Genomic DNA, 14,006 nt, shown 5'->3' with positions numbered 1-14,006 from the left:
GAATGGCTGTGCAAAAGACCCCGTGCAAAGTATACTTTTTTATTTATACATACAAGGCTTTACTTCGCCTGACATTTTCACCTCAAAATCACTCCTTACCGTTGAATTGTTCACAAACAATTACAGCAAGGTCAGCACAAGTGATCATGCATGTAGTACCACTTACAAGAATTCTGTTTGAATTATTATAGCAAATATGTAAAGGAAGTCCCAATATTTTTAGAGTTCACACACTTGCAGGTATGCACTCAGCTCGTACAAACAAACTCGTCCATGATGTATGAGAATCTCGTTCATTGACAAGAACGCCATCTCATACGCGCGTGTAGTACGACAAATCGTTCAGTCGACGAGAAACCGTTCAGTCGACGAGAAATCATACAGTCTATGGAGCAATAATAGCCTACAACATTTCTGGTAGATTCTCGTTCCCATTTTTTTTTTCAATAGGAAAAGCGAATATTAACAAATTTACCCGTTGGTTATGAACATCTATATGGATCAACATCTTTTTATTTAAAAAGGAAGTAGAGATAACGCCGCCGAAAGTGGAGAACAATTCCGCGTGTTTTGAAGGACGCTTCAACAGTTATCAGTCGAGCCGTCTGACGAAGCCACCTCTCTATTGTGCTTATGTATGGCGTTTTTCTTACTTTCCGCGGTGAGCGCAGTACGTCTATAACCGCAGCGTCCTGCGCTCTACGCGGTTTTACGGGACTGCTGACCACGCATCATTGCGCAACTTCTCAAATAACAATAGGAGGCGGTTGTGCCACTCGGCAGAGCAGTAAACGAGGGACCCAAAACAACTGTGATTGTTCCGCAAATGTATATTCCTCTATAATTCTTCCAGAGGTAATTCAAAAAACGCTGCTATAGACGGATACAACTCAAGTCTACAGTGAAGCCCCGCACACGTCCTCATAACCGCCAGCCACTGTTCTTCCTCGAGGCTGCGAATAATTCGTACTTTAAACTTTTCCAGTTACCAAAATCAGGAGGTAATCACAAAAATAAAATTATTAGCGCATAAATTTATACGTTTACCCTTCCCTACTATAGTGGAAGGGCGAATGCCTAGTTCTTTATTGAACTGTAATAAGATGCTTGCTTCGCTGCAACTATGCAGTATATTGTCAATTTTTACTTCAGTTGGCCGTTTAATTTCAAGAGTAAAACGGGCTCAGCACTGAAATTGAACTGTACCGCAGACTTTTCAAGATTTATTTCATTAATTATGGAGTTTTACATGCCGAAACCATGAGACATGCCGTAGTGGGGGACTCCGGAAATTCGGATCACCTGGAGTTCTTTAACATGCACCTAAATCTAAGTACATGGTGTCACCACTGTCCCATTCTCGTCGCCAGTGTCACGATCCACTCGGGTTCGTGAACAAGGGAGCGCTCGAGGCACCCTCCGTTGGACGCTCCGCAGCGTGGTGGTGCTGAACGATGACTGACCGCCGAGCAGCTGTGCTCGTCGGTGTTTATTGCGGTGCGGTGACCAATGTTGCCTGCCGAGCCTAGCAGGCCACCGAGCCTAGCGCGAACGAACATTATCCATGAGGGGGCGTCACATGCTTGCTAGACATGGGTGTTTTCGCATTTTGCCCTGGTCGAAAAAGCGGCCCCCGTTGCGGGGACTCGGTCCCGTGACCTCGTGCTTCGCAGCCCAACATCAAAGCCACTAAGCAACCATGGCAGGGAGACTTTTGAAGAGTGAAATGCTCAGACTCCACATACTTTGTCCATGTCTGTTGCACACGTCCTTGCTTCCGTCGATGAAAAGACTCTTCAAGAACGGCAGGCGCTCCGGAAGTATCAAGTAAGACGCCATTTTGAAAAGACCGCATGACGATTTTGCTTGCTTCTGTGATTGGCTAGCGGAATAACACAATCCCGCGTGGGCTGTGTGCCCTGATTGTCAACTACGGTTCTTTTTATGTTGTATGCTACCATAGAAATCTTTATTTTACTTTTGCTTTTTTAATTGTTTTTTTAATGTTCTTCCTACGCTTCTTTCCTGCGCGAGTCCATTTGATGTGGTTCCTTGTTTGCCTAGTAAAGGAGAGGTGTATCTCACAGGGATTACCTGTGAGATAAACCTTATTTCATTTCTCTGTTGCGGGTTTACGTGTCTTTATGGCGAATGGCGGGCGTTATTAACATTTATCCTAGTAAAGGCACCCACGCCCCATTTGCATAGAAAAAGTTGCCTTGGGTTAGAATATCGTTTATAAACAGAGACATCCTGGACCGGAATATCATGGGCCTGGGAGAGACATTTGATGGGAATTAAACATGGTCGTCACGCATGCATCCAAAGGAAGAACTACGCGCTTTCCAGCAACGCCGGCGTGCGCTCCTGTCGAGTCACTTCGATAATAGACATATCATGAGAAGCCAACAAATAAAGACAGATAGGAAAATACAGCGGAAATTACTTTTCCTTACTAATTGAGTTAGAGAAATAATAAATTAATGGCAATGAAAGTGGATGAAAAAACAACTGGCCGCAGGTGGGGAACGATCTCACGTCTTCGCATTACGCGTGCGCTGCTCTAACCAAGTGAGCTACTGCGGCGTGGTTTCCCCATACACTTTCTTGGGTATTTATTTGTTACTACTAGAACTAACCTGGGAGACCGAAGAAGAAGAAGAAACGAGAGCGTGCGTCAATATCTGCTTCTCCTGCTTCTCTACATGATTAAGGTCGAGAACTTGCTTCACTCTCGAAGATGTCGGCACCAATCGACGGCTAAAGTTGCAAGGATTCTGCGGTACCAAGTTTTCAACGGTGGGTGGACAGCTTCCCAATCGCTCGTGGACTTTTCAGTGCGACCTCTGCCCGGTAGAGGCTCGGCGGGCGAGCTCAGCGCGGTTCCGCACGCTCAAGCCACGATGTCTACGGCTATGCAAATCACCGTTGAGGGTGAGGATATCTCTCCCGACGAAATCAATGAAAGCGCTGGGTGGACCACGGCATTACACAAGCGAAAACCCATCATCCAGGACCCGCTCGGGCAGAACGGCCGAGCCACAGACGTGCGACGTGGCGGGAATAAAAGCCAAGCTACGGCGAGTGTCAAGACACGGCTAACGACTGCTTCTAGATTGCCCCGCCTACCGAAAGAGCATGTTCGAATCATAATCCGTTCCCGTGGAGGACTGGAAATCAAGAAGATGGGCCACTTCAGAGTTACCCAAGCCCTCACTACCGCTGCTAGCATTACGAAGGTGGATAGGCGGTGGATATTATATGTCCGAACATCGTGCAAAACATATTGGTGGCAAGCACACCATCAAAACGCAACGCCATGGCCTACGCCGATGTGAAAGCTATACTTATGGGACAAGCAAGCTACGAAGTTAGTGCATAAATCGCAGCCCCCAAAAACTCATGCAAGGGAGTTTATTCGTGATATTGATCCCACCATCGATCGAGAGGAGCTCAAACGCCTCATCATTCAACCCAAAAATCCAAGCGCCCTCGAGGTGAGACGAATCAAGAACACAAGCACGGTAGTCATCCTGTTTGATGGACTCAAAGTCCCGGACTACGTAAGATGCGGTACCAGTTTGGTCAAATGCTCACTCTATCGCAGACAAACTGACGTTTCCTATGCACGTGGGAAGCTTGGCCATAGAGCTGACGTTTGTCCAGCCCCTGAAAATGCCATCTTCTGAAAGCCATCCCTGAAATAGCCAGCAAGCAAGAGACAGCTCAACCCAGTCAAGCCCCTGCAATAGAAACGCCCATGGAGATCCCCGTAGCGGAATTGACTGCCAATGGTCTACCCAAAAAGAAGGCGCTGGCAGTTCATGCCTCAGACAAGAGTGCCAGTGTTCAAAGATTGGAAAAAACGATAGATAAAATTGATGAATTCCTCGAAAAAGTTCAAATTGTTATTGACAAACTTGCGGAGGCGGCCAGAGCGCTAGGAATCAGATGCGATAATCTGGAATTCCACGTTTGTACAAAGGCTTCAGTTACACCGTTGGAAAAAGTGAATAACACCGACACTGAAAGACCGGCAGCGGCTGCGCTCCGCAGCATTTTATAATACAAGCTCTCTGCTACTTCTCACCATGGCGGCACATCACACGGTAAATAATATCTGGCAGTGGAACTGTTGGGGATTCCACCCTAAAAGGAACGTCCTCCAACAGTTCATTCGGACCCACCCGGAAAAGCCCCATGTATTCCTATTACAAGAAACGCTCACGGATACGGTCACCCTACCAGGCTATAAATCGCATACCCAATATATTGATGGGAAGAGGGGCATGAGCACATTAGTCACCAATAGTGTGCGTTCATAGCCCACGATCTGAATCTTGAATCCAATAAGGTTGAACACTCGCTTGTTCAAATCATCCCCAGCGGACCATTCAAGACAAGTATATATATACGTAACATATACTGTTCACCCAAAAACCTCAGGCAAAGATTCACGGCAATTATCAACAGGGCTACAAGCAAGGCCAAGTCATTTCCACTCCTGGTGGCCGGAGACTTCAACGCTCCGCATCAAGCATGCGGGTACCAACAAGCTAAACGCAAGGGCGTTGACCTATGGCAAACTACAGTCCATCATAACCTCACGCTTATAACATATCCGGCTTTTTTGACCAGGATCGGCAACTCCTGCTCTAGGGATACCACACCCGATCTCTTTTTCATACGGAATGTGGACTCGGCATCTTGGTCCAACTTCCAAGTGAACCTTAGCAGTGATCGCAACATCCTGGCCACCTCCGTCAACCTGAGAAGCGGGGACCTCAAAGAGTTCACTATTACAGATTGGGATTACTTTCGCAAGATTCGGGAAGAGCGAGCACAAATACATGACTCAGCACTTAGCCTGGAGCAGTGGGCTGAACAGTTAAAGGAGGATATCAGCGCGGCGACAAAGAAATTCCAGACTGAACTGGAGGTGGACAGGATGGATAGCCGCCTCGCTCATCTTCTAGAAGCTAAAACGTCACTGTTAAAACGATGGAAAGGGCAGAAACTCAACCGAAGGCTCCAAAAAAAGATCGCGGAGCTCAAGAAAAATATACAAGGTCACTGCCAAACGTTGAGCAGACAACACTGGGATGAGGTCTGCAATTCCGTGGATGGCCAGATGAGAGTTGGAGCTAAATGGAACCTACTCAAGCATCTGCTCGATGATACCAATACCAAGTCAAACCAAAACAAGTAATAGCGAAGGTTCTACACCAGGCATCACAATCAGAGACATGCCACTGGGCAACTCGAGTTACGAAGACTATCCACCCTACAACGACTCATCTTGCCCCGAGCTAGATAACCCCTTCAAGGCATGCGAAGTAAGGGAAACTCTCCAGAATCTAAATGGCAGGTCTGCCCCTGGTCCTGATGGCATCCCCAACCACGCCCTCAGGAACCTGGGTGACTGCTCTATAGAATGGTTGACAGAGGAGATTAATGGAATATGGGAACGAGGGGTTGTCCCGGAGTCCTGGAAAATGGCCTCAGTCATACTCATTCCAAAGCCTGGAAGGCCCCCGAGTCTCTCGAACCTCAGACCCATTTGCCTCATGTGCTGCGTGGGGAAAGTAGCGGAACATGTCATAAACAATCGAATTTCTAAGCACATCGAGAAACAAGGATTGTTTCCGTAGAACATGATCGGCTTTTGTCCGGCCCTGTCAACACACGACGTGGTGAAACTCATCAAATTTCAAATCATTCACAACACCACAAGAGATATCAGAGGCATCCTAGGCTTAGACCTGGAGAAAGCCTTTGACAATGTATCCCATGCTCACATTCTGAACTCCATCTCAGAGCTCAATTTGGGAGACGCCTTCCACAGATACATGAGCTCGTTCCTACGGGATTGCCAGGCCACTCTCAATATCGGTGACCTCAAGTCCGACAATTTCAATTTGGGCACCAGAGGCACGCCACAAGGAGCGGTAGTCTCAACACTGCTTTTTAACATCGCCATGAAGAAATTATCGCAAAGGCTGTCCAACATAGAAGGTATCAATCATACGCTCTACGCAGATGACATCACAATCTGGTGCACTGGAGGAAGCGAAGGAGCTGTTGAATTAGGCTTACAGGAGGCTGTAGATCAAACAGAGATGTAACTGGAAAATACGGGGCTTAGATGCTCCCCGAGCAAGTCTGAGCTACTCCTCTACAGGCCTCAGGAGAGGTCCCAAACCTAGAGGCTGGAAACCGTTGTCTCCACCCTCCACACTAAAAGCGGCTGTACCATGACCAGAGTAGACACCATTCGGGTCCTTGGCATGTTCATCGAATCCAATGGCAGTAACAATACGACGCTCAACGAGCTCACAGCCAAGACTGAGAACATGATGAGACTCATCAACAGAGTCTCGAATAGGCGTGTAGGCTTAAAGACAGACAACCTCCTCAGGTTGTTCCACGCATGAGTCATATAGTTTATGTGACAGCCACGCACAACTGGTATAACTCCGAGAAGAAACGATTAAACACGCTCATCAGAAAAAGTATTAAAAAGTACTCGGCATTCCGTTACGGGCGAGCACGGACCTCCTTATGCAACTAGGAGTGCACAACACTTGGACGAGATAATCGAGGCCCAGGAGTCAGCACAAATGGCCCGTCTACCCTGTACCCCGACTGGAAAGAAGATTTTAGCAGTTCTTGGGATCAACCCTATCTTCATGGAAGAGCGGAAAAATGAAATTTCAGAAAATCAAAAGAACAACATACGAGTTGCACCGTTTCCCCGTACTGTTATCCTCAACACGACGGAGGCAGATGCAGGGCAAGAGCCCTCGCCCTCCTCAAGTGTACCAACGACGATCCCTACACGGCATGTTTTGTCGACGGAGCCCAATATGGACAGTCATCTAACATCGCCATTGCCCTCGTTTATCACAACGGACAGATAGTGAATGCGGCTTCCCTGAAGTGCTCAACACCAACCAGAGCGGAGCAGGTCGCAGTTGCTATAGCACTCCTAGACAACAGCAGATCACAAATCTTCACTTATTCGAGATCGGCGGTCAGGGCTTTCTCTTCAGGATCCATCGCTGAGGAGGCTCACAAGGTTCTCAAGAACAAGATAATCCTTCCGCACACCATCACGTGGTTTCTGGCTCACCACGACCCCCAGCTTGACTCGTTTCCCAATCTCGATGACATAGCCCACTCCCAAGCGCACGCACTAACCCACCGCGCGGGAGCAGGATCGAGCTCAGACTCCGGGGTTCTCGAGTTTCGGGACACTCTCACTACTTTCAGCGAAATTATTACGCACCATCACCTGGGTAGTAGGACTTATCCTCCCCCTCACTGCAAACTGGCTAGAGCTCTGGCGTCCCCTTTACGCATGCTTCAGACGAAGTGCTATCCAAACCTGGCCCTTTTCCACACGATCACTCCAGAGGCTTTCAGCTCTACTTGCCCCGACTGTGGGGCTGTTAGCAATCTCCCACACATGCTCTGGCGATGCCCCTCGTTACAGGGACCCAATCGCATCACAGAACAAGAATGGAGCTCCGCCATCCAGAGCTCAGAATATGCACGTCAAACTTGGGCTGTCCAGAGAGCCAACGATGCGGCTGTTAGGCTCGGCCTACCAGTCCCCACGTGGGAGCGGCCCGCAGCTCTAGCCTAGGGCAAAGCTTCTCAGGACCTTGTCATTCAAGTTCTTTGTCTGTCTCTCTGTAGAACTAACCTTGGGAGTGTTAGCCAGCGCCACCACTCACAAACCTTGGCGGCGGATGTGCAACATCCTTTGTGCCGCAGGCGTCACGAGTACTTGATCTTTCTTGGTGAAGGCAACTGGTCCAAAAACTCGCACATGCTACCTGAAGGCATCAATGTTGCCAGATTCGAAACCGTCGTTATGTAAGATCCTCGTTACGTAATGCGAAGACGTGGGATCATTCCCCACCTGCGGCTAGTTGTTTTTTCATCCACTTTCATTGCCATTAATTTATATTTATTTAATTCACTTAGTAAATACAAGTATTTTCTGTGGTGCCTTTGTTGGCTTGTCATGATAGGATTAATAAAATCGGGCCCCTCGCTTAATCCCTTTTCTTCTCGTTCGATTATAGACAGTTGCGAAAGTCACCTTGGGTACAGCGTACTGACCCTACATAGCCTCTCCCAAAGCAACATGACGATGTTAGCAACACGAGGGAAAATACTGAGGATATGCGTTGGCTTGCCAGTGAACATTTCAACTATGTGCCCGGTAGCAGAACTCAAGCGCTTCTCACAGACGCATGCGCCTTTTGCTGCTACCGCTTCGTTAAAAGAGTGATTCTCTGTCTTTACCGCCTTGCTCGAATGACCATGACTGTGTCGGGGATGAAGAACAAAGAATTCAAGAACCCGGGTCTGGCATCAAATCATTTGACGCTGCATCTCGTCTTGCTACGAACAGTGCCATCACATACAGAACGACGACTCTGTAATGTCATACGCGCTTCATATACTATATAATTCCTCCGGCAAGCCGAGCCATGCGACTTCCACGAAGCTGGCCGCACTACGTCCACCTATCAACTATTTACTAAATCTGCCAGCCACAGGTTGGTTGGATTTATACAGACTCACGGGCAGCACTTCTAGCCCCCAATTCGTCCCAAGCTAATTACCACTTGTCAACAATGTGAACTGTTGGCACAACAAAGCCTGAACCTTGCTGCGCAACCTTCCACTGCAGTGGCTTCCCCCTTATTGCGGCATAGTTGGCGAATGTGCATACTGACTGCGCTGCTAGTTCAGCACGCAACAACCCTTCAGAGAAAATCTTGATACCTGTCTTCAGGAGTGCCAATTGAACTATTCTACGGTATCTTTCCTTCAATTACTACTTCCAAATTGTATGGCGCTCGCAGCATGCTGTATGGACAAATCTGGACCAGCAGTACGCACCTATTAACAATTGTAGACCAAATGTGTCATTTCATCGTGGCGTGTGGCCTTGGCGCGCGTAATCGTGCACGTCTGCTTTGTATTTGTCGGAACATTCTCAATACAAAATACACGTGTAAAATTAAGCGGACAGGTTACAAAGACGGCGCCGAACAAAACAACACACGAAGAAGGGGAACACGAGACAGCACGTAGGCGCACTAGGTGCACTTAGCACGTAGGCGCACTTCGTGTGTTGTTTTGTTCGGCGCCGTCTTTGTAATCATGCTTAACCAACTAGCCCACCAGCACATGCTCAGTTACAAGCGGACAGGAGTTTCATCGCGCCCTGCGCGCAGCGTACGAGAGGGCATAACCCACTTAAACCGATATCAAAGCCTTTTCACACTCCAAAGGAAGGTCCGAATGTGCCCAGTGAATGCACTTCAATGATGGCGCCTTGAGCCACGACACGTGCTCACATACCCCATGGACAAGCGCTGCCTCTGCCTCGTGCGCGACGAAGGGGCTTTTAAGCTTTCTGCGAAACACATGCTTCAACGAGATAATTTAGTTCTCTAAACGTATGTCGTATGTTGATGCGTGATCTGTGGCCGTTGTGTGCCTTTCACATGGACTTTGCGCGTCGTTTCATTTTTCATATTCCCACCTGGAGTATGCAGCATGGTATGAATGGCGCCAGAAAAACATCTCCAGTCTTCATTAAAGGGCCTCTCTCTCTCTCTCTCTCTCTCTCTCGAGGTTAATTTTTACTACTTTACTTTCTTCATTTCCAGCGGATACACATAAGACGAATGATGGCTGAAGTTTTGCAATGATATATATATCGCGAATATCACTGTAGATTCCTAATGCACAAATATTGCGAAACGTTGACGTGAAGTTCAAGCTTCACAATTACGAATGCTGTCTTCGTTAAGAGTCGGCTCACATACATATTTTACGCGCCTCTTACCCTCCCATGCGCTCAGCCCACGCAACATATACAAGCAAAGTGTGCTAGCAAAGTATTACGCCATTACACGGTCACCGATCGAGGGGACGTGTATATTGGCAATGTCGATAATACTGAGCAGGTTGTATGTCGTCGCTGCTGCCTTATCAATCCTGCGCATCCAATGAGTACATTCTTGTAACGCTCGAGCATACGCATTCGGTAGCGCGTATGTATTATACGGCAGCAGCCGAGCGGGCGCTCACGACCTGTCGCTTAGCGCATGGACGCGGCGCGTGCAAGCATGCGAGGGAGGTGGCCACGGAAAGAAGGAGCGCTCGAAAAGGTGAATAACAAAAAATGCACAAAAATAAAATAAAATAAACATGCAGAGGTGTACAATAACGCGAGAAAATAGCGGGACCATCCTCGCCGCGGGCAATAAAGCACCCGTATCGCTTCGATCACGCCAACTGGTCGCGGACGAAAACCAGCGGAGCGCGGTTTTCGGGTGATTGCAAATCATGCAATCACCCATATACCACTACTTTTGTTCAAAAGCATGTGCATGGAGTTACGGAGCCCAATACGTGGAATACTGTCACACGCATCTTTAATGCACTAAAAAAAAAATGCGTGACCAACTGAACGTTGCGTTCCTACGTGCAGACTTGTGGATCACGAACGAGCTTCACCGTTGATGAACAACTCGTGTATAAATCCCGCGCTTAAAGCGCGCAATAATCCTGTCGTTCCACGATGTTAAAAGGGTGGCCCCGAGTCAGGTGCGAAGGACATCCAGTATCGCGAATGGCATTACGCAGTCTCCGGCATGCTGCCCATTAACTTATGAGGGTTTTGGCGCCCCGAGTGCTCCCGACGTTGAAAGAGATTTTATAGCCGTTCGCGTGTTGTTAGGTTGTTTACATGATTACTCCTCATTATTACGGTCACCTACGTCCGTGAACGCGCCGATTGCCCGCTATGCACGTATAAAGAAGTAACTAAACGAGGCAAAATACATTCGAGGTACCGGCATTGTCGGTACCTCGAAGCCCGGTGAAGCCAGCCGGCAGCGAGTGAAGTCTGCCAAGCTGGTTTGCCCACGGCCAGCTTGGAAAGGCGACCTTTCGTAAACGTCGAAAGGGTACGCAGCACGATCGCTACAAACTGGACTCCAGGATATACGCACGCTACAGGCTTGCGCATGCAGTTCTGAAACGCCCGTCTTCGACGGCGCCGCGAGCAGCGCTTTCGACCGATTAAGGGGGTGACAGAAAAAAGACGGCCATTTGAGATGCAACCGATTAATTGGCACGCTGGCCCATTCATTTCACGGACGCGGCCATTTGATGGCCATTTAATCGACGTGGCCATTTAATGTCTGCGCCGCTTCCCGCGACCAGGTGCCTCGAGAAGCGAAGATTGCATTGAGAGGGTGGCAACCGGCGGCCAGGCAACCGGTGATCGAGGGCGCGGGTAATTCAAATTGCACTCGCGCTACGCGTGTAGGGGAAGCTCGGATTACTGCTAAACTGTGCTAAAGGCTATTTTATCTCGATTACAAACTGTTGGAAAATGTGTCGGGTGTTTTTTTGCCCCTTCGAGCGAATCAAGAACTGCGAGTGCGTTATAGGTGCTGCTTACATAATCGACTTTAAGAAAATGAAGAGGCTCAGTGGCAACCAATGCCGGAGGGCGCTCTTCTCGGCCCATGGGCTGACACTAAAACAGCGAGGCAGGCAACCAATGCATTAACGAAGTTCCCGCACGCATAGAGTTTCATACAATTACTAGAGCGAGCTCCGGCGCTAGTGTCTACGGGAGCTGCAATGGGAGCGTTCAACGGGCATGCCTATTGTGGGAGGTAGATGGATTTGCATAAACTTGATCCTTCTGGCTTCAAACGGCTTTGTGGTTTTGTAAGTTCGTCATTTTGAACAATGTACTGCGGACGCATGCATAGACAAGCGACATGAAACGCCCTTACGAATTTATAGCGGGTATGCCAATGCCTTGAGACACTGGGCGCGTTTCGATTTTGGCAGCTCGACAAGCTCAATCGTTGCAATTAGTGCTGGCTGAGCTTGTTCGCAGCGCCTTCTGCACTTTGAAGAGTATGGATTGCTGAGAAATTTATGACAATGAAGGCATATAAAGTGTAGCAAACAAAGCCACAAGGACGTCTGAATCCACAAGCACGAAGATAAGACAAATCCATTTACTTGTCATCATTCTCATGTTAGCTTAACAAGTAGAGCGCAAGAGTTCCCTCTAGTAATTATTGTGGGAGACTCAATGCCTGCACGCCACTGGACTAGGCAAGCGGCCTTAGTAGGGTCATTGTGTAGTGCTTGTTTTCTAGTTCTTGCTTTCTAACAGCGCCCCCTATAAGTGGCTCAGCGGTCGTGATGTTCTGAGCCGTAAAGCCGAACTACACGTACGCTTGCCGGCGCACGAGAGCTCGCGCCCGCACGCTTAGCGTTTGTCGTGCCTCGCGAATAATAGCATTTTGCACCTACAAGAAGCGCGCCAGCGCGTGCCCACTTGGCTCACTATTTTCGCCTTGGTAGACATTGTTTCGGAATTTTTGTGAGGCAGCCATAGTGCCCGATATATATCTGACGAATATATCTGTGGTCGCGCCGCACTTCGGCGCGTGTACTATCTGTGCTGCACCATCTGCGCATGCGTGAGGCGCGTAGGCGCGAGTAGTCGCGCGCCAGCACGCGCACGGGTAGTTTGTCCTTAAGAGAGGAAGAGAGAAGTAGAAAGCACTTTACTGGTAGGACGAGGCCGACGGTTACCCGCCGCATTGGCTTAGTGGTTATGGTGCTCACTACTGATTCTGAGCACGAGGTCGCGACTTCGGTTCTCGGCTGCGTTCCTAAGAAGGCGGAATGCAAAAACGATTTGTGAGCCGTGCGCTTTGGGTATGCAAATCTACAGGGGGTCAAAATTAAGCCGGAACCCACCCCTACGGCGTCCCTGAAACCTCAGGGCAGTTTCGTGAGGTTAGACATCATAATTCATAATTTTATTTGATAATGAAGCAGATGATGCAATTGTCTCTTTTTACATTTTTATTCTTTCAAAATAAAGTGGGAAGGAGGAAGGAAGCAAAACTGTGTTACCCACACTGTGTAATCGTCGACCCATAGATGATTACAACGGAATGTAAAGGTTTGGCTGCTGTGTTGCATTAAGAGCAGGAGGGGGATGGGGCAATTTGTGAAGTTTGTTGCGTGCTAAGAAATATTCCGGTACACGGTAAATAATCCTTGATCTTTGAATTAATCGGAGCCCTGCACTACAGCGCCTCGCCGAATTCTAGCTTTCTGCATGACATTAAAGGCGTATACTGCATAACAAGAAGAAATTAAACTATTTTGTTCACTTGCACTTCTGATGTCCTGAGACGACCAGTCTCACTCTGAGCGGAGGCTTGTGAAGCTAGAAAATGCGCAAAGTCGATGGACAGGAAGCGACGCCAACCTTCAGTTCACGCACTAACCCTTCGTGACGTCACGTGCTTAACAACAATGGTGATTGACTTATTTATCAATCAGCAACAAATGCAGGACATTAAAAAATTAAATTATGGGGATTTATGTGCCAAAACCACTTTCTGATTATGAGGCACGCCGTAGTGGAGGGCTCCAGAAATTTCGACCTTTCTTTAACGTGCACCTAAATCTAACTACACTAATGTTTTCGCATTCCACCCCCATCGAGATGCGGCCGCCGTGGCCGGGATTCGATCCCGCGAACTTGTGCTTAGCAGCCTAACACCATAGCCACTGAGCAACCAAGGCGAGTACGCAGGACATTCAGACGGACGGACGGACGGACGGATGTTATGAGCGTCCCCTTTGGAACGGCGTGGTGGGTTGCGCCACCATACTCTTGCTATTATACTGCCTACGTCCTACCTAAGTTAAACAACAATAAAAAAAGAAAACTGTGAACTACCACAACCAAATTTTCTGATCCCCTATTGTGAACTGTGCTTTTGTTCGTCTCCGTTTTTTGTCGTTTCCCAGTTTTTCTTCCATCAATCCTCCAATCGCCTCTTACTAATCCCTGATGCGGACATGTTTACCACTGCTCCCGCTGAACCCAAGGGTTTCAAGGAGGCCAGTGGTGCCTAAAT

This window comes from Dermacentor albipictus, unplaced genomic scaffold, assembly GCF_038994185.2.
Source record: "Dermacentor albipictus isolate Rhodes 1998 colony unplaced genomic scaffold, USDA_Dalb.pri_finalv2 scaffold_12, whole genome shotgun sequence".
Taxonomy (NCBI): Eukaryota; Metazoa; Arthropoda; class Arachnida; order Ixodida; family Ixodidae; genus Dermacentor; species Dermacentor albipictus.
This window is presented reverse-complemented; position numbering follows the sequence as displayed.